Here is a 24,419-nt window from a genome sequence, read left to right as displayed (position 1 = left end):
GTCCCCCCCTCCCTCGCGCTTTCCCGCCGCGACCTCCTGCACGCCCCGCCCCCCAGCTCCCATTCGCCCCCACCTGACCCCCCCCCCCCTCCTACCTCATATGGCGGCCGCTGCGCGACAGTGGTAGCGACCCTTGACCCAAGGGTAGGTCGCTCCCCCTGCCGCTGCAGCTCCTCCAGGTTCCTGAGTTCCTGAGACCCACCTCACAGTAAGTATCCCCCCCTCCCAGCCCCTCGCTCTGCCCCGCGCTACTCACCCTCTCTCCTGCTCCTGCTTCTTTTCTTCTTCTCTGTTCTTCTGTTCTTCCTCCTCGCTCCTCGTCTGTAATCTTCTTCTGTACTCTTCTTTCCCCCGTCTTCACTCTTCTTCTCTTCTTCCTCATCTTCTTCTGTGGTCTTCTGCCCTCTGTTCTTCGTTTTTCTGTATCTTCTTCTGTGTTCTTCTGTGTTCTTCTATGTTCTTCTGTGTTCTTCTGTGTTCTTCCGGTCTTCCTTTCTTCTCTCCTTCCGGTCTTCTGTTCTTCTGTTCTTCTGTTCTTCTTGTCTTCTGTTCTTCTTGTCTTCGGCTCTTCTGCCTCCTCCGTCCTCTTCTCCCCGCGCCTGCCCTCCTGCTCCTGCCTCATCCCCCTCCCCCACTCGCATCCCCCTCTCTATCTCTCCTATCTAACCCGTTCACTATCTACCTCCCTCACTCCTCCTATCTACCTATCTCTCTATCTCTCTATCCCACTATCTAACTCCCTCACTCTCCACCTCCTCCTATCTTCCTATCTCTCTATCTATTTCCCCATCTATCGATTTCCCTATCTATTTTCTCTATCTATTTCTCTATCTCTCCCCCCCTCCCTCACCCCCTCTATTACCTATCTTCCTATCCTCTCACTCTACCTCTCACCCTCACCCACCTCTACAACCCCCCCTCCCCTATCTTCTCAACCCTACTCCTATCTTTCTCCCTTATCTCCTAAACCTCCTAACACTCACCCCCCTCCACCCTTAAACCCACCTCCCCCAGCTCTTCTCACTCTACCTGTCCCCCCCTCGCGCTTTCCCGCCGCGACCTCCTGCACGCCCCCGCCCCCCAGCTCCCATTCGCCCCCACCTGACCCCTCCCCCCCCTCCTACCTCATATGGTGGCCGCTGCGCGAGCGCGCCACTGGCGCGCCAGAGGCGCGCCAGAGGCAAGCCCGTCTGCGCCCGTCCGCGCCCGTCCGCGCCCGTCCGCGCCCGTCCGCGCCTGGCCCGCGCCCAACGCCACGACCCCTGGTCCCCAGCTCCCCCAAGCCCCGCTGACCCGCTACGACCCCACCACCCTCCACGCCCTCAACCCAGGACGCTCCAACACCTGCTTCCAAGCTCACCCCAAACGCACCCATGGACCCTTCGCCTGCAACTCCTGCAAACGCACCTTCCACCACGCAACAACCATGACCACAAGCCCACGCGCCATCAACCACCTCAAGTGCATCCTAGTCAACGCTCGCTCCGTCCACAAACACGCCATTGAACTCTGGGACCTCCTGGACTCCATAGCACCGGACGTCGCCTTCATCACGGAGACCTGGATAAACGCCTCCTCGGCCCCTGACATCGCCACTGCCATCCCCGAAGGCTACAAGATCTCCAGAAAAGACCGCACCAACCAGGTAGGAGGAGGTATCGCCATCGTCTTCAAAGACTCCATCAGCGTCACCACCTCCACCGAAGACACCCCTCTCGCCGCTGAACACCTGCATTTTCAGATTCGCACCGATCCGAGGACCACCCTCAGAGGATCCCTCGTCTACCGTCCTCCCGGCCCACGCGCCCCTTTCAGCGACGCCATCGCCGACTTCATCTCCCCGCACGCCCTCGCCTCGCCGGACTACATCCTCCTAGGTGACCTCAACTTCCATCTGGAACAAAACAACGACCCCAACACCACCACCCTGCTCGACAACCTCGCCAACCTCGGCCTCAAACAACTGGTGAACACCGCCACCCACATCGCCGGACACACGCTTGACCCCATCTTCTCCGCCAGCAAACACGTCTTCTTCAGCCACGCCTCCGCCCTACACTGGACCTACCACAGCTGCGTCCACTTCACATTCCGACGCGAGACCCGCCACCTCCGCACCCAACCCATCCCTCGTCGACAGTGGAACAAGATCCCCGAAGAGCAACTCTTCTCCGCACTCGCCGCCAACCAACCCACCCTCACCACCGACCCCAACGACGCAGCCCTCAACCTCACAAACTGGATCTCCAACTGCGCAGACATCCTTGCTCCCCTCAAACGCACGCATCCACAGACCAACACCAAAAAACCTCTCTGGTTCTCTGACACCCTCAAAGAATCAAAGAAAACTTGTCGCGCCCTTGAGAAAGCCTGGCGCAAGGACCGCACCGCTGACAACATGACCGCCCTCAAGAACGCTACCCGCGAACACCACCACCTGATCCGCGCTGCCAAAAGGAACTTTTTCACCGACAGACTGGACAAAAACAGACACAACAGCAGAGAACTCTTCAGCATCGTCAAGGAGTTCTCCAACCCCAGCGCCAACGCCAACGCCGTCACGCCCTCACAGGATCTGTGCGAATCCCTCGCCACTTTCTTCCATCGCAAGATTAGCGACCTCCACGACAGCTTCGGACACCAGACCCAACCATACACCACCGAACTGGCATCCACGGCCATCACCCTCAACAACTGGTCCCACATCAACACGGAAGAAACCAAATCCATCATGAACTCTATCCACTCCGGCGCCCCTTCGGACCCCTGCCCGCACTTCATCTTTAACAAAGCCGACGACATCATCGCCCCGCACCTCCAGACCGTCATCAACTCTTCTTTTTCTTCTGCTACCTTCCCCGAATGCTGGAAACATGCCGAAGTCAACGCCCTACTAAAGAAACCTACGGCTGACCCGAGCGACCTAAAAAACTTCCACCCCATCTCTCTTCTGCCTTTCCCAGCCAAAGTAATAGAGAAGACCGTCAACAAACAGCTGACCACCTTCCTGGAAGACAACAACCTGCTCGACCCCTCACAAACCGGATTCCGAACCAACCACAGCACTGAAACCGCCCTCATCTCAGTCACTGACGACATCAGAACCCTGATGGACAACGGTGAAACAGTCGCCCTCATTCTGCTCGACCTCTCGGCTGCCTTTGACACCGTCTGTCACCGCACCCTAATCACCCGCCTCCGCTCCACCGGGTCCAAGGCCAGGCCCTGGACTGGATCGCCTCCTTCCTCTCAAACCGTTCCCAAAGAGTTTACCTCCCTCCGTTTCGTCAGAACCCACCGAGATCATCTGCGGCGTACCCCAAGGCTCATCACTCAGCCCGACACTCTTCAATGTCTACATGAGCCCCCTCGCCAACATCGTACGCAAGCACGACATCATCATCACCTCCTACGCCGACGACACCCAACTTATACTCTCCCTCACCAAGGACCCCGCCAGCGCCAAGACCAACCTACAAGAGGGTATGAAGGACGTCGCAGATTGGATGAGGCTCAGCCGCCTAAAGCTGAACTCTGAAAAAACGGAAGTCCTCATCCTCGGCAACACCCCGTCTGCCTGGGATGACTCCTGGTGGCCCACGGCCCTCGGCACCGCACCGACCCCCACAGACCACGCCCGCAACCTCGGCTTCATCTTGGACCCTCTTCTCACCATGACCAAGCAAGTCAACGCCGTGTCCTCCGCCTGCTTCCTCACCCTCTGCATGCTCCGCAAGATCTTCCGCTGGATCCCCGCCGACACCAGAAAAACCGTGACCCACACCCTCGTCACGAGCCGCCTGGACTACGGCAACACCCTCTACGCCGGGACCACAGCCAAACTCCAAAATCGCCTGCAACGCATTCAAAACGCCTCGGCCCGCCTCATCCTCGACATACCCTGCAGCAGCCACATCTCCGCACACCTGAGACACCTGCATTGGCTCCCTGTCAGCAAAAGGATCACCTTCCGACTTCTCACCCACGCACACAAAGCCCTCTACGACAAGGGACCAGAATACCTCAACAGACGCCTCAGCTTCTACGTCCCCACCCGCCTCCTCCGCTCCTCTGGCCTCGCACTCGCTGCTGTCCCTCGCATCCGCCGCTCCACAGCGGGTGGGAGATCTTTCTCCTTCCTGGCGGCCAAGACCTGGAACTCCCTCCCCACCAGCCTCAGGACCACCCAGGACCACTCCGCTTTCCGGAGACTCCTAAAGACCTGGCTGTTCGAACAGCGATAACCCCCCCTTTTTCCCCTAGCGCCTTGAGACCCGCACGGGTGAGTAGCGCGCTTTATAAATGTTAATGATTTGATTTGATTTGACTAATCCATCTCAACCTGAGCTATAGTAGTGAAAGTGTTGGTTTTTAATATAAAACAATTGATGTTTTACTTTTCACCCTATCACCTTAAATTGTAACAAGCTCAAAAGCACATAAAATAATAACATAAAATATTACAATATATATTATTTAAAAATATAATACAATTATAAAATAATTATTAAACAAAAAGTCAACGTAATAGAAGTAATATCCAAATTATCAAATTGTGCAAGCATCCATTAAACAAGAAGTATAAAAATACCATATTGTTACAATCATCTAGTACCTAAAAAAATGTAATTTACTATTTAAAACATATTTATCTTTTTCTTATTTAAAAAACTTCCTGCCATATTCCACAACAAACCCAACAACCTACCAAAAAATGTACCTAATACGATTAAACTTTATTACCAAATAAAAAAAAAAAACACCAAAATAATTAAACATACTTAACGTTAAGATAATTAGAATGTATCATCCAAAACTAATAAAACTCAACTAATACATTATGTATAGCTACATTAAAACAAATAATATAAAATACCTTACAAAAAATATTTGTACCTTCAATATTCAATACCATGATATTTTTGACATCACAATATTTTTTTAATTATTTTTGTGTGGCACAGTATTATTTTACACAGTATTTTGTTGGAATACCGGATACACTCTGCTGTCCACTAAAGTTTGCAGGACAAAGTGAGTATCTAAAGACAAACAGACATATCTTCTTTGTTTATAACACAGTTTATTTGTTTTTGCGAAGGTGACAAAGATCAACACATAACACAACTTCATCCACAAGGGCCACCCATTCAAGCGCTAGGCATTGAGCATAATGACTATTAAAAAAACTGCATTCCCCTATGCGCAATCCTTCATAAAATCAAAGACAGGCCAAACAGTCTCTTTTGTACATTTTGCTTCCATATCAGTCCAAGGGGCCTCTGTACTGAGTCCAGGGCACCCATATGTACTCAAATGTCTGTGGGAACCCCTCTGCTTTATACACCAGCTTCTCTGTAGCTGCACAGTGATCCATATCCCTGACTCACTCTTGCAATGGCGGTGCCCTCTCACCCTTCCAACACCTTGCCAGATCTCTCTTGGCCACCCCTATATGCCATGGAAATAAGTGCTTGTGAGGCGCAAGGCTCCCTCAGGGGGTCCATAATCCCCAACAGCACACCCTTGGAGTCCATGGCCAGTGGTTGTCCAACCACCCACTGAATCCGGTTAGTTAATTTTTGCCAATACCCCGGGGCTACCGGGCAAACCCATAGAGCATGGTAAAGGGAGCCCAAGGAGTGGCTGCATCTAAGACAGTCTGCCTCATCAGGGAGAGCCTCGCCATGGAGTAATAGAACCAGTGGAAGTACTTGAATCGGCTCAAGCGAAAGGGCATGGAAATAGCCAACATTCTGGGAGCCATATTCACCTCCACCCACTCAGCATCATCAAGAGGCCCCACATCATCCTCCCACGCCATCTTGAGGGCCAAAAAAGGGTCCAGCACAATGGTTCCCCTGCCCAGGTCGTCCTTCACCAACTTACATTCGAAAGGATTAAACTCTCGGAACAAATAAACATATCTTAGTAATATGCCATGATTGTTTTGCATCTTGATTACTGAAAGGATATGCCATAATGATATGTCTTTATAGCTAACTCTGTGTGATAGGTTTGTTACTTTTCGAACAGATCATCCTAGAACTCAAGCATAACAAAACATAAGTGACTGTTTTAAGAGATTGCAACCCTTCTTCTCTGATGGTAAGATAATCACCTCTAGCTTTGGGCATATGCACTATTTGATACTAACTAGCAAAAGTTCAGACTTATTTCTTATGCAACTGAAATATAATTCACATTGAGTACTCTGTATCTCCTATTATTACCCACTGCCTGTAGATACTTATATTTAGGACCTAGTTTTCACTGAAAAAGTGTTTTTTACTTGACTATATATTTGGCGCCATTTGATGAATTTTCATGAAACTTTCCATAAAAAGTGTCAAGCTGGGTCTTGTTGTGCATGGGCATTTTGGGGTGATCCATCAAGCAGGGGCTGAGAAAAAGGGGGTCAAAAAAGTGTGTTTTCCATGTTAACTCTCATAAACTCTTTGGACACGCCTGCAGCCCGAACCTCTGGACGGAATTACACTAAATTTGGCAGGAAAGTAGCTTTTGGTCCGGATATCACGCTTTTTGGTGTAAATCCGTTCAGTAGTTTGAGATATTAAAGGAAATCCACATTTGTATATCTAGAAGCACAAATACTTTATGAATAGTCCTGAGCTCGAGCAAAGATTTGATCTGCTGCCAACACGCCAACCAGGAAGTGTTGGCAGCCATTTGGGACTCTGCTTCAGCTTGCTTTAAATTTTTTTGATGTGTGGGCCAGGCACTGGGGGCATCCTTATTATAATAAATCTGGACTCCATCCTAGGGCTTTCAAAAGCCCCTGGGGCTATACAAATATAAAAAGATGCAGGGGGCCACGTGGACCCCCCCGGGCCGGGGACCACCACCTCCCTGGGGAAACAACAATTAAATGATGCAGGGAGCCGCACGGACCCCCACTGGGCCCCAGGGACCACCACCTCCCCAGGGCTACAACATTAAAATGATGTGGGAACCACGTAGAGTGACGTCACAGTTAGGAAATAGAATGAAAAAAACATAGAAATTAACTTAAAAAAACAAACATTACTGGGACATTATAGCTAGGCTCACATTTTAAATGTACAAAACTATAGAAATTCAGCTCTTAGAGTTCCTTCAAGTGACTATAACTTGTGCCTTAAGGTAACAATAACTCCAGCCCTCGCCATGCACTGCTAATTGCCCCAGATATTACAGTACTTATGACATGTTTCATAACATCATTGATAATATCACTGTAACTTTTGCAGTAACATTATTAATGAGAAAACTGTGCATTGCTGGGATGCGAGTTATAGTTACCTTAGGGCACGGGTTCTAGTTACTTAAAATAACTCTAACTATAACAGCTGAATGTCTATGGTTTTGTGTGTTTAAAATGTGAGCCTAACTATAAAATACTTGTAACCTTTATTTTTGGAGTGAATTTCTATTTTTTTATATTCTATTTCCTAACTATAACGTCATTGTAATCTTTGTTCATTCAAGCAGTTCGAGCTGTATGCTCTTCTACTGGAGTGCAGAGACCCCTTGCAGTTGTTTCTATTGCTGCACCATGTGATCTGAAAAATGTTTAAAACAGACAAACGCTTAAAGACATGTTTATTTTTTTAATGCTTTATTGAGAATAGTATTTTGACAATCTCTATTATTAAACATTGCATTGTCTGTATTTATAAAACATACATTTAATTATAGTTATTGGTGACTTTTTGACACAGTCAATAGGTTTGCTTTTTATATGTTGATGTGCTCACCTCCTGAAAAAGCTAATAGGCTTACCTTTTATATTTTGGTGTTCTGACCGTTAGGCAAAGCCAGCTGGTCTATCTAATTTAAAACAACACTTCTTTATATTGTTACTTAAATAAAAAATTGCAGAAATTTAGTGAAAAAAACAAAGGTTAAACTGACTGTTGCAGTTAGATTTTTAAAAACTTAGAAATTCACTGAAAAAACAAAGGTTAAAGTGACATTATAGTTATGTGAAACGTAACATAACTTTAGAAACAACTGAAATTTGCCAGTTAGAGTTAAATAAACCTACCATGCACTACTTATGACCTTACATATTACACCACTCATGTTGCTCTGTGACACACTGCGACATCTGAAATGACATCATGTATAAGATAGGACTTGCTGTGAAAAAACTGAGGAAAGTGTTATTAATAGTAAACAAGGAACATCATGACAAATTGATTGAATGGAGAGAAGAGGGTTCGCTTGAATGGGAAGAATATACATTTTAGTATTATGATTTCCCTAGAATTCCCATTTTAAACAACCTTCGCAAGATTCATGAGAACACAACTAGACGACCAGGTGGACCTATTGTTTCTTCCATTTGAAGTCTGTTTGTGAATACATCTAAATATATAGACTTTTTCTTAGGGCCATTTGTGACAGCTTTACCATCATATATCAAAGACTGCAAAGACTTTCTTAAGCTTATTGAAGACCTACTTCGGGACCTAATTATCCTCTAATGACCATTAATGTAGGTAGTTTGTACACTAACATAGGGCAAAAAGCGGGGGTCAACACATGTGGATATTTCTCTTCTCCTACATACAGAAATGGTTTTGGGTACAATCATTTATTGTCTCAATCACAACCTTTTCATGTTCGATGGGCAGTCCTTTAAACAGATCCATGGCACAGTGATGGGGACCTGCTTCACCCCCAGCTCACAATGTATTTACGGGGCTGGTAGGAGGGGCGGGTCGCCAGTGTCCTTGATGTATATGAGGAGCAAATTGGCTTTGGATCAGATATTTCGAAACTTGATCATCCTATGGATTGGGAAAATTCAAGGAAGTTCTAGATTTTGTAGGAAGTCTCAATGAAAATGACTTGAATTCGAAATTCACTGGTACTCTTAGTAGGGCAGATGTGGATTTCTTGGACATTCATGTGGAGGTAACGAGTGGCAAAATGACTCCCAGTCTATATACAATGAGTATGGCTGGAAATAGTGTTCCAAATGCTTAAAGTAGTCACCCGAAGAATTTAATCCATAATATCCCTTAAACGTAACTACTTGAAGCCAGGCGTAATTGTAATGCTGATGATATGCTTGCTTGAGAATGTAAGAACATAAGAAAGAGGTTCAGGGGTAGGAGGTATTTAATGGAGTACTTAGAAATGGCCCAGGAAAGTGTCAGTGATATCAACAGAAAATAAGACCATGCTTAATACCACATTCAGAAAGAATACTAAAGATATGAGGAGAATTTTGAACAAGCATTGGCAGATATTGTTAACAGAAATATGGTTCAGAAGAGAACTTGATGATTATTCCTCCACTACATTTAGGATATGTAAATTGATGAAGGACAAGATTAATAAGAACAAAATCCAGACAGTGAATGAGAACATAAAAAAAACCACTGAGATAGTTCTACAAATGTGGACAATGTAAGGCATGCCTGAACAGTGTTAATGTGAAGAACTGCATGGTATTGTGGCAGAATAAGAAGAAAATGATTACTAAATATCTTACATGCGGTTCAGATTTTGCTGTTTATGTGTTGAAATGCACATGTGGGAGAGGATACATGGGAAGTACCATTCACCAGGCGAAAAGACCAATATTTTAACATGATGGCCATATCTCACAAGGGTAAACAATACCCTGTGACACCCCACTTTGCAGAGTACCATGAAAGAAATAAGAAACTGGTGAGATGTTTTGCAATTGACAAAGTGGAATATAATATCTGGGATGGTGGCAGGACATTGCTATTAAGGTAACTGGAGTTGCAATACATTGTAGATGTGGACACGAAGATTTCAAGAGGGTTAAGTAAAGATGAAGAGCCATTTGTTACCTTATATGACAATCGGAATTGCTCACCTAGTTTTGCATTTCTATGTAAAGGTTAATGTAAATACATGGATTTAATTTGAGCATTGGTTTGAACTTTGCTTCTGTTACAAAGGGCTTCTGGGCTCCAATGCCACTGACCAAGCTAGGAATCAGCTATGAGCAAAGGATTACTTTGTATTGGATTATGGTTAATTTGTTCCCACTTTTTTACCCCCCTCCTTTTTTTGGTTTGTGTAATAGGATTAGGACATGGCAGTTTAATTAGGATGAACATATCATGAATCAGAAATGTTAGCTAGCAACTGTTGAATTTGTCTATATTGACTAGCACATGCAATTGGTGTGCTTTTGAATATCCTGAACATGTGCCCTCGTGGGCTTAATGACCATTAATTCATTTATATAATGTTAATATTCCAGTGGAGTATGATTATTGCTTACTTAATGCCAAGTATACTGTTGTGGTCTACATATATTTAATTGACCTGAATTGCTCTGTATACAAGCTAATGATATTTGCCGTTGTCAAGTTGTGCCCTCCGGTCAGTGTTGTTTTGCACACACACTTTATGGCAGAATAAAACTTCGAGCACCAGCAAATCAGGAGAGTGGTCGTTTGTGGCCAAAAATGGTGGAAACTCATGGAACAGGATTATGAGATGGCCCACTACCGGAGTTGCACCAACCCACCACCCCACCCAGGGGTCTAATAAAGCAGACTAAGCGATAATGCTGATATAAATATATGTATGATTTTGTTCTTGTCTAGTTCTGTCGCATAGTGCTTTCTCCACAGACACAAAGGGCCCCATTATGAGTTTCGCAGATGGAAAAGTCCGACCACCACACTTCCGACAGGCTGGCCACTGCCTACATGTGGTCCTCCCCACCGAAGCAATTATTGTTTTCCTGCTAGGTTGGGGGCGTAAACCTAAATTTCCGCCCGCTGGCCTAGCAGGAAACAGGCTACAGAATTGTCTCCGGCTCATAATCGAGCCGGCAGCAATGCTGTAGCCTGCAGGGTGCACCAGCATCCTCATAATGTTCACTGTCTGCAAAGCAGACAGTGAACTTTGCGATGGTGCTGGCCAGGGGGACCCCTGCATTGTCCATGCCAAGTGCATGGACAGTACATGGGTCCCCTGTGGCCCCCTGCATTCATTCTCTGCTAGCCCTCTCATGGCGGTGCAACCGCCTTGAAACCGCTGGCGGAAAACTAGGTCTTAGCGCTGCCCTGGCAGATTAGGAAATCTGCCACCGACAGACCGCCAGGATCCAAGATCCTGGCAGAGCTGGCGGTCTAGCCACCTGGATTCTAATGTGGCGGTCAGACCGCTGCATTGGTGGTGGTCCAGACCGCCACCACGAGTGTGGGGGTCTATTGACCGCCACACTAGTAATAAGGCACAAAGACTTTCGCCAGCCTTTCCTTTATTGGAATGATCTTAGCACCGTTTTGAGTATTACACCCCCACCACCGGCAAGTCTTAACCGGTAAACCATGTATCCTAACTCATATTGAGTGAGCATGTATGTTCAAATATTACATGACATGCAAATGTGACATGCAAGGTGTTACTTTTTTAAAAACAAATCTATGTGTGTCGCGGATACTGAAGCCTGGACACAGAAGAACAAGAACTGTTAATTTGAACATGGACCTATTTCTCTAAAGAATGCCAAGGACCCTCGACTTTAGCTATGATGGCAGAAACATGCTGGCTAAATAGGGTTAAAGCAGCTCCAGCATTTGGGGCCAGATGTAGCAACTTTGCAAATTGCGAGTTGCAATTTGCGAGTCCGAGCGACTCGCAAATTGCAACTCGCAATTTGCAATGCAGAACGGTGTCTCAGACACCGTCTGCGAGTCGCTATGGGGTCGCAAAGACCCACCTCATTAATATTAATGAGGTGGGTCGCAAATTGCGGCCCCATAGCGACTATGGGCACTCACAGGTATGGAGGCCTGCTGGGACCAGCAGACCTCCATGTCTGTGACTGCTTTGAAATAAAGCAGTTTTTTTTTTCAAGTGTAGCCCGTTTTCCTTAAAGGAAAACGAGCTGCACTTAAAAAAAAATCCGAAACCTTTTGTTTCGGAATTTTTTCAGGGCAGGTAGTGGTCCCTCGGACCACTACCTGCCCTGAAAAAATATTTTGGGATCCATTCACAAAGGGGAAGGGGTCCCATGGGGGCCCCTTCCAATTTGCGAGTGGGTTACCATCCAATTCAAGTGGATGGTAACTGCGACTCCATTTGCGACCGCGTACGCGGTCGCAAATGGAATTGCATCCCACTGCGAGTCGCAAATAGGAAGGGAACACCCCTTCCTATTTGCGAGTCGGAAATGCATTTTGCGAGTCGGTTCCGACTCGCAAAATGCATTTCTGCATAGGAAACTCCGGTTTGCGACTCGCAAACTGCAATTTTTTGATGTTTGCGAGTCGCAAACTGTTTCCTACATCTGGCCCTTGATTTTAAATCTTGTGGAGTGCGAGTACTAATAAAACAGGATTTATTCCACTTTTACACAATTTTATACATAGGCCCAGATGGGAGGGCTCTAGGCTGCTCCATAGGTGCAGAGGATGTTAGATTATGTCTGGGTAGGACTTGCATCCTAAATGAGAGCAGTCCAATGATGAAGCATACCACCTCGTGTGGGTGACAGTTCTGCGACCCTTTATCATAGACGACAGCTGATACATAGTTCATCAGATACCAGAATGGGCTTTGAATATTTCTTTATTTCGTTTCAGCACTCTAAGGAGGGTAGCGTCCCTAAGCCTGTGTAGATTTTTTTTTTATGGTCTTAATCCACCACTAATTCCTCTTCGGTTCGGAGTAGCGTGCTACTCACCGAAAAGCACTTCAACGCCTCGTCCGGAGGAGTAAGCGCTATTTAAATACAATTACAATAACAATACAATACAATTTGAACAGGGAAGGGCACTGCCCCTGCAATTAGAGTAACAGTTGGAGTGGCACCAGGGCCCACTGCACCCCAATTGGGACTGTTTATTGTGTTCAGCTGTAGGTAGGTGAGCCCATTTTCTTTGAGCTGTATTTTATTCATTTTTCAGTCAGATCCAAGACGATTGATACATTACACTGTCAAAAGTGAAAAAGAAGCAAAAACAATATTGGTGGGGAGGTGGCCCGTAAGAAAGAAGGGGAAATAGATAGGAAAGAATAAGGGTGTAAAAACAAGTACGACGTGTAACATACAACCTAGAGCATCGTTTACAAGGCATAATACCTGACTACAAGTCCTCGATACTTTTCATCAGTGGAAATATAAAGTACGGGTTGGTGAAAAATAAAAGTGAAAAACTCAAGATGAGCAATGGAATGTAAAGTAGGAAATGTAAAATAAGATGTTGTTATCAATCGATAGCGAAATAAAGAAAGACGAAACGAGCACATCTAAAGAACAGAGCAAATTCAAATAGGCATCAAAGACGAGAATGATACCAAGCAGTCTATCATTTACAAGTAGGATATAACAACTGTTCTCTGAGGAAACGAGAGTATTAAAATTAATAACCGAAGCCAATCTGTCTAAATACGTTAAACAACGGAAAGAGAGGTAGGTTTAAATCCCTCGGGGCTCTAAGAACATCCCAGTAAACGAACAAGTAATGTCCCCGCATTAAATGTCTGGGAACGGAACAATGAACTTAAAAAATGTTGGTCTTTATGTGGTAGGCCTTCACTCTGGCACAGACAACCTGAGCCAAGAGTTTTCCTTGCTAGCATTGCAGTCGATGGTGGGGTCCATCCTACCACACCGCCACACCCCCGCCGGCCTGCGGGCACCACTGGAGTGCTGTCCGCTTACTGTAGATGACATGACACAACACCGGCCTAGCTGAACAAAGGGCATTGTGGGCCAGAACAAGCCAGAAGCACTTGGATGTTTTTCGATGTATTGTAGGGGTATGACTCATGATGTCTACTTGTTCTACTTGCCCGGCCATTCGAACGTCAGGCAGAAAAGGCTGCGTCTTTCAGTAATACCAGGGCTTGGAATAGGGGCCTGGTGGTACCAAGCAGTTGAGGTGCCACCCCAGGCGTTTTGATCGGGTTGGACAGTCCACAGGATCCGCAGGCTAATGTGGGCTGGATTTGGTAGGCAAGGTAGCAGGTGTAGATTGAGGGATGTTGAGCTACCAGCCACCATTTTGTGGTAAAGCATCACAGTGGCTGGTAACTGAGACAGTGCCAGCGTTTATGTGGCAAGGGAGGACTACTAGCAGGAGTAGGATGAGGCACCGATGGAGGATGCAGGGATTTTGGAAGTGTTCCATCTCCTGTGGGAGGAGGGGGTGAAGATTTGCTAATCACCACTGATAGAAATGGGGTCTTTGGTTGGCAGTCAGGTTAACCCCCTGTCCAAGCAAGGACCCTCACTCTAGTTAGGGTAAGTCACACACAATCCAAATTATCCTGTGCTCACCCTCTGGTAGCTTGGCACTGAGCAGTCAGGCTTAACTTAGAAGGCAATGTGTAAAGTATTTGTGCAATAAATCATTCAATAACACAGTATAGCACCACAAAAATACACCACACAGTGTTTAGAAAAATATATAATATATATTTGATAAGATGCAGGTCAAAACGATCAAAAGGCAATAAGCATACGTTGAGATATCACTGGAAAAGTGATATAAAGTGTCTTTAGTCTTTAAAAACAATAAATGTCTCTTGCAAGCACAAAGTACCTGGTTTGCATTCAAAATCTCCCCAGGGGACCGCAGAGGAGGCGATGCGTGGAAAACAGGGAGGTGTGCGTCGGTTTTGCCCCTTCGCACACAGACCTGCATCATTATTTTTCACTCACGGGAAGGCGTTGTGTTGGTTTCCGGGGTGTGGACTTAGATCCTCTTCGGGTTGCGGTGTTTTCGGATGCCCAGGGGTCTATGTGTGGAATCCTCGGCTTGCAGAGTAAAGTCACAGGTGCTGCGTCGATTCTGTGGGCGTTGCGTGTAAATCTCTCCCGCACGGCAGGCGCTGTGTCTATTCCTCTCTGGAAGTAGGGTTGCATCATTCCGCCTCGGCTGTGTGTCGATCCAGTGGGCCATGCGTCAAATTTCCGGTCGCTACGCTGGTGCTGCGTCGACCTTCTCGTTGCAAAGTCAGGCTGCATCGTGCTGGTTCGGTGTGCAGTGAATTGTTCACCGCGGTGCAGGCTGTGCGTCGTTTTTAGCAGGCTGTGCATCAAAATTTCGCCGCACAAGGTTTCCAGTTGCAGGAGTGAAGTCTTTTTGGTCCTGAGAATTCATGGAACAGGAGGCAAGCTCTATCCAAGCTCTTTGAGAGCACTTCTCAAGACAGCCAGAGAGCAGCAAGGCAGCAGGGCAACAGCAATGCAGCAGTCCTTCACAGAAAGCAGGCCAGGTGAGTCCTTTGGGCAGCCAGGCAGTTCCTCTTGGCAGGTCTGGTTCAGGGATTCTTCACCAGCAGGTTTCTTTCCAGAAGTGTCTGTGAGGTAGAGTGTCTACCCCAAGAAGTGTTTAAAGTCTGTGGTTTTGGGTGCTCTTCTTATACCCATTTTGGCCTTTGAAGTAAGCTTACTTCAAACGAATGTCTCACTTGTTTGTGAAATCCTGCCTTGCCCAGGCAAGGCCTCAGACACACACCAGGGAGTTGGAGACTGCATTGTGTGAGGGCAGGCACAGCCCTTTCAGGTGTGAGTGACAACTCCTTCTAGCACAGATGGCTAATCAGGAAATGCAGGCTACACCCCAGCCCTCTTTGTGTCACTGTCTAGAGAGAGGTGTAAACAGCCCAACTGTCAAACTAACCCAGACTGAGAATCCACAAACAGGCAGAGTCACAGAATGGTTTAAGCAAGAAAAATGCCCACTTTCTAAAAGTGGCTTTTTCAAACACACAATCTTAAAACCAACTGTACTAAAAGATGTATTTTTAAATTGTGAGTTCAGAGATCCCAAACTCCACAGGTCTATCTGCTCCCAAAAAGGAATCTACGCTTTAATCACGTTTAAAGGCAGCCCCCAGGTTAACCTATGAGAGAGATAGGCCTTACAACAATGAAAAACAAATTTGGCAGTATTTCACTGTCAGGACTTATAAAACACATTAGTGTTGGAGCAGATATGCTAATGTGAGAATATTCTAATGATTTGCGTATACATACTAATGAGAAATAATGACAAACGAAACTAATAATTGAAAATAATGTGTAATAAGTAAAATGTGCCCACGGAGAGTGGTCACCATGTATGTTAACACGTACTAAAATAATGTGAAATATAAAAATTATGTATTAATATGCCATAATTGATGATATAATCAATGTTTTATGATGCTTCGTATCCTTAACTTAGCTGAACTAGAGGCCCGGTCGGCGCTGGACCTTGCTTGCTTAACCGTGGAGACACGATGAGCTGCCGAGGACTGGAACTGGAGAAAAGGACCTTGAACTGTACAGAGTTCAAATGAGCTCTGCTAGAATTTTCTGCAATGTACCAGCGGACAGGAGACCATCAGAACAAATTCATACAGTTATGTGTAGAGTAGGCTAAATGTACTTTCCCAGGACTTGAACAGTGGAAGCACTGACTAAAAGACTGTGGGCAACAATTTTGCTACCTGAAGAGCCGGATGATGTTCTCATCGACAGAAGGACCAATCATATTAATGTAACTTGATGCTTGAACTGACGTAAACAAGTGGTAAACAAAAATATAGGTTAGAATCATAACCCCTGAAGAGGTTGACCAATTAGCAATTTGTGGGACAGACTGAGAGACCCTAATAAAAAGTCATGACACGAGAAGAGAGCGGAGAGCGGAGAGCGGAGAGGCGAAAGTTGATGATGTCAGGAGACTCTGTCCAAAGTGCTGAAAATTGGGCTTGCTCCCTGTAAGCCTGATTCTTGCCGATGACCTGGAGACGAAGACTGACTCGTTGCTGATCTATCTTGGATAGGTAGCTATAAAATGTTGACTGACTAATGTGTGCTTTTTCTTCTGGGTACCAACTGCGCTGTTTAAAATGTTTTTCCCTCTTAGGTAGATTTTTCCAAATTAATGATTTTTGGCTAAATTGTTTTTGCATGAAGACCCACATGCTGATGCTAATTTGAGATAGATAGGCTGACAAGGGTGACTTAATGGTGATGGTAGACTGACTGACTTGCATTGCTGAATTAGTCAATGTTAAAGGATTGCTGACTTAAATTGTTGCCTGATTTTCGCTTATCAATAACTGAATGGTAAATTGTTGCTCACGATGCTAATAAAGTTTGATTAAACATTAATATTCAAAATAGGTTTTCTAAAATGTCAATGGTAGCAAAGAGGATGTCCCCTTTAACCCAGAAATGACTTTCCCAGATCCTGGATCCCGGTGGTAAGATTGAGTATGTTCTCGGCGTGTTTTGAAATAGTATGAGAGTAGTAGATTGCGCTTGCACAGGCTTAAGCAAATCGCAGGTAAATTGTGATGTATGTGAGGTAAAGTAGGGAGTCTGCGTACTCCAGTTCAGGGTTAGTAGGAGTGTGCATACTCCAAAGTGTGAGAGTAGGGAAGACATCGAACTTCAAATGTGTGTGGCGCTTTGTGCTCAAAAATTGTCCACGTGGTTGTTGGAGATGTACGGACCCCGCGTGGTCTAAGACTCCGGAGTATATTGACAAGTGTAGGAGACACTTGGTTATATGTTGTAATCTGTCTGGTTTAGTAGGTTGATAGGGTGTGGTCATCAAGTTGGAGTGAATGTTAGACGAATAAAAGAAGCTTTAACTGAGATTTGGTGAGTCCTATGTGCACCTGGACAGACCCATTGATCAGTTAAGAGTAAAGTTTGCGGGTCAAATTTTACTTGCGAATGTGGGGGACTGAGAAAGAGGAATAGCTAAAGAGCCAAAAAGAGCCAATATTGAAAATCCGTAAGGTCCCTGAAGCGATTGTGTCCCTTCCTGTAGTAAACCAGCAGGTTTGTTTTACTTATTATTTGGTGAAGACGCTCGCAATAAATTGCATTAGTTAAGTGAAATTGAGTTGACGAGGACAAGCCGCAAGAGTTTGTCAGCCGCTGTGAGTCAGTGTGACTTCAGTGTGTGCCGCACTGGGATAGGTCGGTTAGTGAGAAGAGCTGCGACCAGATTGGCAGCTGTCCGTGAGAGACAATTGGTTGAGTAGACGAGTGAAGGGAATCTTGGGAGTAAAAGTCATTTTATTTATTGAGTTTGTAGTACACAAAACAGGCAAAATGAGGGTTTTTCAAGGCATTTAAGAGTGCAATGACGGGTGATTCATACATCAAGGCATCAGTGGGGGAACGAACCCCCCCGGAGGATACTCTGGGGCATCTCGTGATGACAGAAAAAGGTATAGCTTTGTGTCTTTGGTTAAAGCAATGGAGTAAATTGACTAAGAATCATAAGGGACATTAGCTTTTCCGGAGCATGGAAAGTTCAGTTTGAGAATTTTGGACCAGTTGCGATTATCATTGTATGACATGAGGCTGTTACCGAGAGTGGCACAGTTTAAGGCTCTAGCAGTTTGGGAGTTAGTGGCCAGACAGTAGCAAGAGCTAAAGTTCAACAGAAGGGTGAAGAAGATAGAAAAATCACTAGCAGAAGCTAGGGATTGGGAGCAAAAAATATGGAGGATGGCAACTATGAAAGAGATTAAGATGTTCCCAGCAATCACAGAAGGTGATGATTCAGACAAAGGGGATAATGCCAAGGAAGAGGAGAGTGAGGAGAAAAAGAAAAGAAAGAAGTCTTATGTGGATGATGATGATTCTGATGTTGAGGATCTCATTACACAGTTGCTGAGAGATAGACCTCCGCCCATGATGACCTATACAGGGGGTCCAGGGACTAATGCTACAGCCCCTCCTGCTACTCCTGGAACATCCCAGGGAGCTGTGGGAGCTGTACAAGCAGAAGGAGGACAGTTACCAGGGGCAGTACAGAGTACACCAGTCGCAGGTACATACACCTTCGGTAACAAGAGTTTATCCAGATGTGCCGGTTTTTGAGACTGTTTCAAATATCGTAGTTCCGAGGGAGCAAGTGCGTCCGAAGCCAATGTTGGTCCAGACTGACCCGACCCCAGCGTTAGTGCTTCCACCACAGACGCAGGGTATGACGAGGTTTGCCCTGTTGACAGGGACTTCGGTGGATCTCACACCAGTTATGAATCAGGCAATGGGAGTGCCACTCACACTGGATGCAGGTGCTAGGGCAGCCCTGGATGCAATATCACTACCGATCACTGTTGGTCCAGCGGTACCTTTATATGCACCGAAGAAAACAGAAGCAGGGGAACAGACTGAGATGTCACAAAGTTTGGTGAGAAAGGGAGTGGGAGATTCAATACACTCAACATCATCTTCAGGACCCTGTCCTAGTGAGCTCACATCTCCTACGGGTTTTAGTCCACTTGTAACACTGGCAGATGCGGTTAACGTCTTCAATGCAAATCAGAGCTTGAGACTCTTGACACCGCAAGCCTTGGGTACAGTGGCACAGCAGCTGCCAGTGACTAATGTGAGTAATATCTCATTACAAGGGTTAACAGCTCAGCATTTAACTAGTTGACTGGATAGTTAAAATCCTTGCAAGGTGCACCAAGGTGGGAAGATCAATTGAACCGAGTGGGGCTAAATATTGAAGCAAATGAATTAGTCGAAGGAACAATGGGTTTGAATGGGTTAGAATCCTACACTGAAGAAGAGCTGAGGTATTTGTGCCCAAGGATTACAAAAGAAGTAGGGAAAATACACCAGAAATTAGCGGAAGTAGCAGAGAAGCCTGAGATTGATCTTGAAATGACAAAACATTTGAGACGAAGTTACAGATTAGATTTTGAGGCAAAAGATTTTGAACACATGAGATCAGCAGGAATGAAAGCACATTTGAGGGACTTGCTGCAGAGTGCGCAAATTTGGGGAGCATTAGAAAAGTGGGACGGCAGATGGGCAAGGAAGAAAGAGAAACGAAAACGAGATTCTCAAGAAGAAACAGAAGGATCAAAGAAAGGGGAATCAGTTAAAATGCTTCCAATGAGAGAGATTCCAGGGGGTCAGTTTGTTCATGCCCCATGGCACAGAAGTGACATATTGTCTTTTACTAACGATTATCCCAGATTGAGAGAGAAGCCAGTTGAATGGTATCAACAGACTGAGAGGCTCGTGAAACTCTCTAAGTGTTTGTGGGAAGACTTGAATCCCTTTTTCGAGATAGTTGTGCCATCCGACTTATGGGTCGAATGTAAGAGGGCAGTAGACTGGCCAACGAGTGAACCTGAAAGGAACAAGATTACAGGCGCACCATCACCTGAGGTCATGAAAAATTATTATAAGGTGATTGAGTTTCTGAAAACTAGGATTTCTCCTAAAAACATTGATTGGCAGAGGATTGATACAACAGTCCAGGAAACTAAGGAGTCAATACATACTTATTATGAAAGGTTGTTAAGGAGTACAGTGGCCAGGAAGTGGTCGAACCAAAAGACATGTTGCATTTTGTGTTTAGATTTGTTGAAGGATTGAGACCTGAAGTAGATTTGATTTGCTGGCAGGCAAAGCCGATTGATGGGGTGCAGCAGTATGCTAAATATTGTAGTGATGAGATTAAATTGAAACAAAAGAAGTTGAAAGAAAAGGCAATGGTGATGCAGATTTAGGCAGCACAATCAGGAGTACAAGGAGCTTTAGTGCCGCCGATTCCGCCGCAACAGAAAGTTGTCATGTTTCAACCTCAAGTGAGAGGTAGAGGACATGGGATGGATACGATGCGTGGGCCAGATCTAAGCACTGTGGTTGTTCAGAATGACATGCAGGGTATTAAAAGGATGTTGCCAAGTCATTTGTGCAGAAACGTGGGACACTAGAAGCGGGAGTGCCCATTGATGGTGCAGGAAGGAATGGTTCAGCAAAGCGATGTCAGTGCAGCTCAAACTGTAAGGGTCCCAAGAATGAGGGGCATAGTTCCGAATGCTCAAAATCGAGGTCAGAATTTCTTGCCTGTACAACAGTTGAAGGTGCCTTGAACACAATTTACTTCCTTAACACCAGTACAGCAGCAGATTTCTATGGTACCTAGACAGCAAATGCACATACCCCAAGCACCGATGGAGCAGCAACAAGTTATGCTTACTCAACAGGTCACAGGTCAGAGACCAGACAATAGTAACAATACAGTACACCAGTTCCAATTTCACAGTGAGGATGAAATAAACGTTGAATGGATGAGTGACAGTTCAGATGAAGGAGCTTGTATTCTTGCTGTGTCCCAGGAAGTAGGTAAGAGAGGGCCTTTTGTGAAGGGAAAAGTAATGGGACATAAGGTCTCGTTCCTGGTGGACACTGGAGCTATGCGCTCCACAGTGAGGAGTGTGGAAGTACCAGATTTACCCCTTTCCGGCAGGACAGTTCAGGTTGTGGGAGTGGAGAATAGGCAGTTAACGAACCCTATCACAGAACTGGTGCAAGTTGAAATCGGAAATTATTTGGGATTGCACAGATTTGTGGTGTGTGATTCAAGTCCTGTGTCTTTGTTAGGCAGAGACTTATTGTGCAAGACTAAATGTTCCATAAATTGCGCAGATGCAGGAATAGAGGTCCAGACAAATAGAGATGACGAGGAGGAACAGGCGTCAGCCATGGTAATTAATAATGCTCACTAAGAATACCCATTGATTGAAATCTTTCCGATGTTCACACTGAAGGAGTTGCATGCAGACCTGCAGGGAACAGTAAAGGAGAAGGTTTGTGATTTGACAGGGAAAGAAGTGGGATTGATCAAAGGAGTGGAACCTATTAAAAACACTTTGAAGCCGAATGTTGAGTTCCCGAAACTTCCACAGTATAACATGGCACAGGATGTGATGATGAAAGTGGCGCAGATAATTGGAGACTTCCTGAAGCAGGGAGTTCTAAGGGAAGTGTTGAGTAGCCCATGTAATTCACCGATAATGGGATTGAAAAATCCTTGTGGGAAGGTACGGGTTGTGCAGGACTTGCGAAAAGTGAATGACATGGTGGTTAAGTGTTGTCCGATTGTGCCCAATCCAGCAGTGATACTGTTTCAGACACCTTGTGAGGCAGAGTTGTTCACGGTGGTTGATTTGTCACAAGCTTTCTTTTCAATGCCGCTTCATGAGGATAGTCAATTATTTTCAGTTTCAAATTCCTAGATAAAGTCTATAGCTGGTGCAGGCTTCCACAAGGGTATACGGAGTCACCATCCTTGTTCAATCAGAATTTGAAGAAGAATTTGGAGTCATTGGAATTACCCTGCCAATTGACTCTTGTGCAGTACATTAATGACTTATTGATTGCCTCCAGTACAAGGGACGAGTGTAAGCATGACTCGATTGCCCTGTTGAATCATTTGGGAGACTTTGGACACAAGGTCTCACCTGCGAAGTTGCAGTATTGCCAGAAGTCTGTCAAATACTTGGGTCATCAAATTGAGAAAGGGCTTAGAAGAATTTCCTGAGAAAGGATTACAATGATTTTGCAGAGAAATCCCCTGACTTCCCAGAAAGACGTGCGCATGTTTTTGGGAATGGTAGGGTACTGTAGACAATGGATTCTGAATTTTGCTGAGATAGCAAAACCCCTACAGCAGCTGACACACAAAGGAGTTACAGATCCATTAGCCTAGATAAGGATCAAATGAGGGCTTTCACTGAATTGAGAGAGAGTTTGTGCAAAGCTCCAGCATTGTGAATGCCTGATTACACAAAGCCTTTCACATTGTTTTGTCATGAACGTGATGCTTGTCCTTTGTCTGTTTTGACACAGGTCCATGGAGGTACTTATCGCCCAGTAGCCTATTTTCAGCTACCTTGGACCCGGTTGCAGCAGCTTTACCAGGTTGTCTGCGAGCAGTAGCCGCAGTTGGTCAAAGTCTTTCCCAATGTGAAGGGGTGGTCATGGGATACCCAGTGACGGTAATGGTACCACATTCTGTTGAACTTTTACTGACAAGGACGAAAACACAACATTTGACGGGGGCAGACTGACAAGGTATGAGACGAGCATATTGGGAGCTTCAAATGTAACTTTGAAAAGATGTACAGTGTTGAATCCAGCAACGTTACTGCCAAGTGATACTGTTGAAGTTGAAAAAGAGGAGGATATAGAACATGATTGACTCGAAGTGACTGAGTTATGTACAAAGCCTAGACCTGATATCAGAGATACTCGATTAGAAGAAAATTGCCAAATTGTCTTTGTTGATGGTTCATGCCTTAGAGATGGAACAGGCACCTTGAGAGTAGGATGTTCTGTATGCACTATTACAGGAACCCTAGAAGCCTCTTGGCTTCCTGGGGTATATTCAGCACAAGTGGCAGAACTGGTGGCTCTTACTAACACTACTTGTTTTGTTTCTACCAGGCTACGAGTGACAATATACACTGATAGTCAGTATGGATTTGGAATTGTTCATGATTTTGGTCAATTGTGGTCGCAAAGAGGTTTCATGACCTCAAGTGGAACCCCAGTACGAAATGGTGACAGGATAAAAGAATTACTGTATGCAGTTCATTTACCTGAAGAGATTGCTGTGGTAAAATGCAGTGCGCATCAAAAAACGCCAGATTACATTTCCTTGGGAAATGGGTATGCAGATCAGGTTGCAAGGTTTTGCGCCCTGAACTGTATATTGTTCAAGGACAAGTGGGAATTGATGCCAGAAGAAGAGACCAGTTGTACACGTTTTGCATTGAAAATAATCGATACTCTAGAAGAATTAAAAACATTGCAAGAAAATGCAGACAAGGAAGAGAAAAAACTGTGGACAAAGCTGAAATGTGTACAAAGACCAGATGAGATCTGGGTATCTGAGGAGGGTCAGATGGTATTGCTGAATTGTCTGTTGACTCAGATGGCTCGGTATTACCACGGTCAGGCACACATCGGAAGGGATGCCATGATTAGGCTGTTCAAGGTTGATTGGTTCAATCCGAAATTTAGACAAGCAACTGAAGCAGTATGTCACAAATGTGTGATCTGTCAGCAACTAAACGTGGGAAAAGGGACAGTGGTAAATCTGAGCCACATTGGAAGAGCAGGAGGACCATTAAGCAGAATGCAATTGGATTCATTGAGATGCCTGCATGTGGTGGACTGAAGTACATCTTGGTGATTGTGTGTGTGTTTAGTCATTGTATTGAAGCATACCCCACCCGCAAAAATGATAGTCTCACAGTTGCAAAGTTACTCCTTAGAGAACTAATACCAAAGTTCGGATTTCCGATCTCTTTAGAATCAGATAGGGGAACGCACTTCAATAATGAACTGATTAAGTTCCTATGTGCAGCACTAACCATTGAACAGAAGCTCCACTGCAGCTATCGTCCAGAGGCGTCAGGACTTGCAGAGCAAATGAATGGTACCCTGAAATCAAGAATTGCCAAAATGTGCGCTGCCACAAATCTGAAATGGCCAGATTAATTGCCTTTAGAGTTGCTGTCAATGTGAAATATACCTGACAGGAAGACAGGATTGTCCCCGCATGAGATTCTTATAGAAAGAGCAATGAGATTGCCAGCAATACCAGCCAATGCTCTTGTCAATATTACAGATGATATGG

This window comes from Pleurodeles waltl, chromosome 8, assembly GCF_031143425.1.
Source record: "Pleurodeles waltl isolate 20211129_DDA chromosome 8, aPleWal1.hap1.20221129, whole genome shotgun sequence".
Lineage (NCBI taxonomy): Eukaryota > Metazoa > Chordata > Amphibia > Caudata > Salamandridae > Pleurodeles > Pleurodeles waltl.
The sequence above is the reverse complement of the archived record's forward strand: the minus strand, read 5'-3'. Positions refer to the sequence as shown.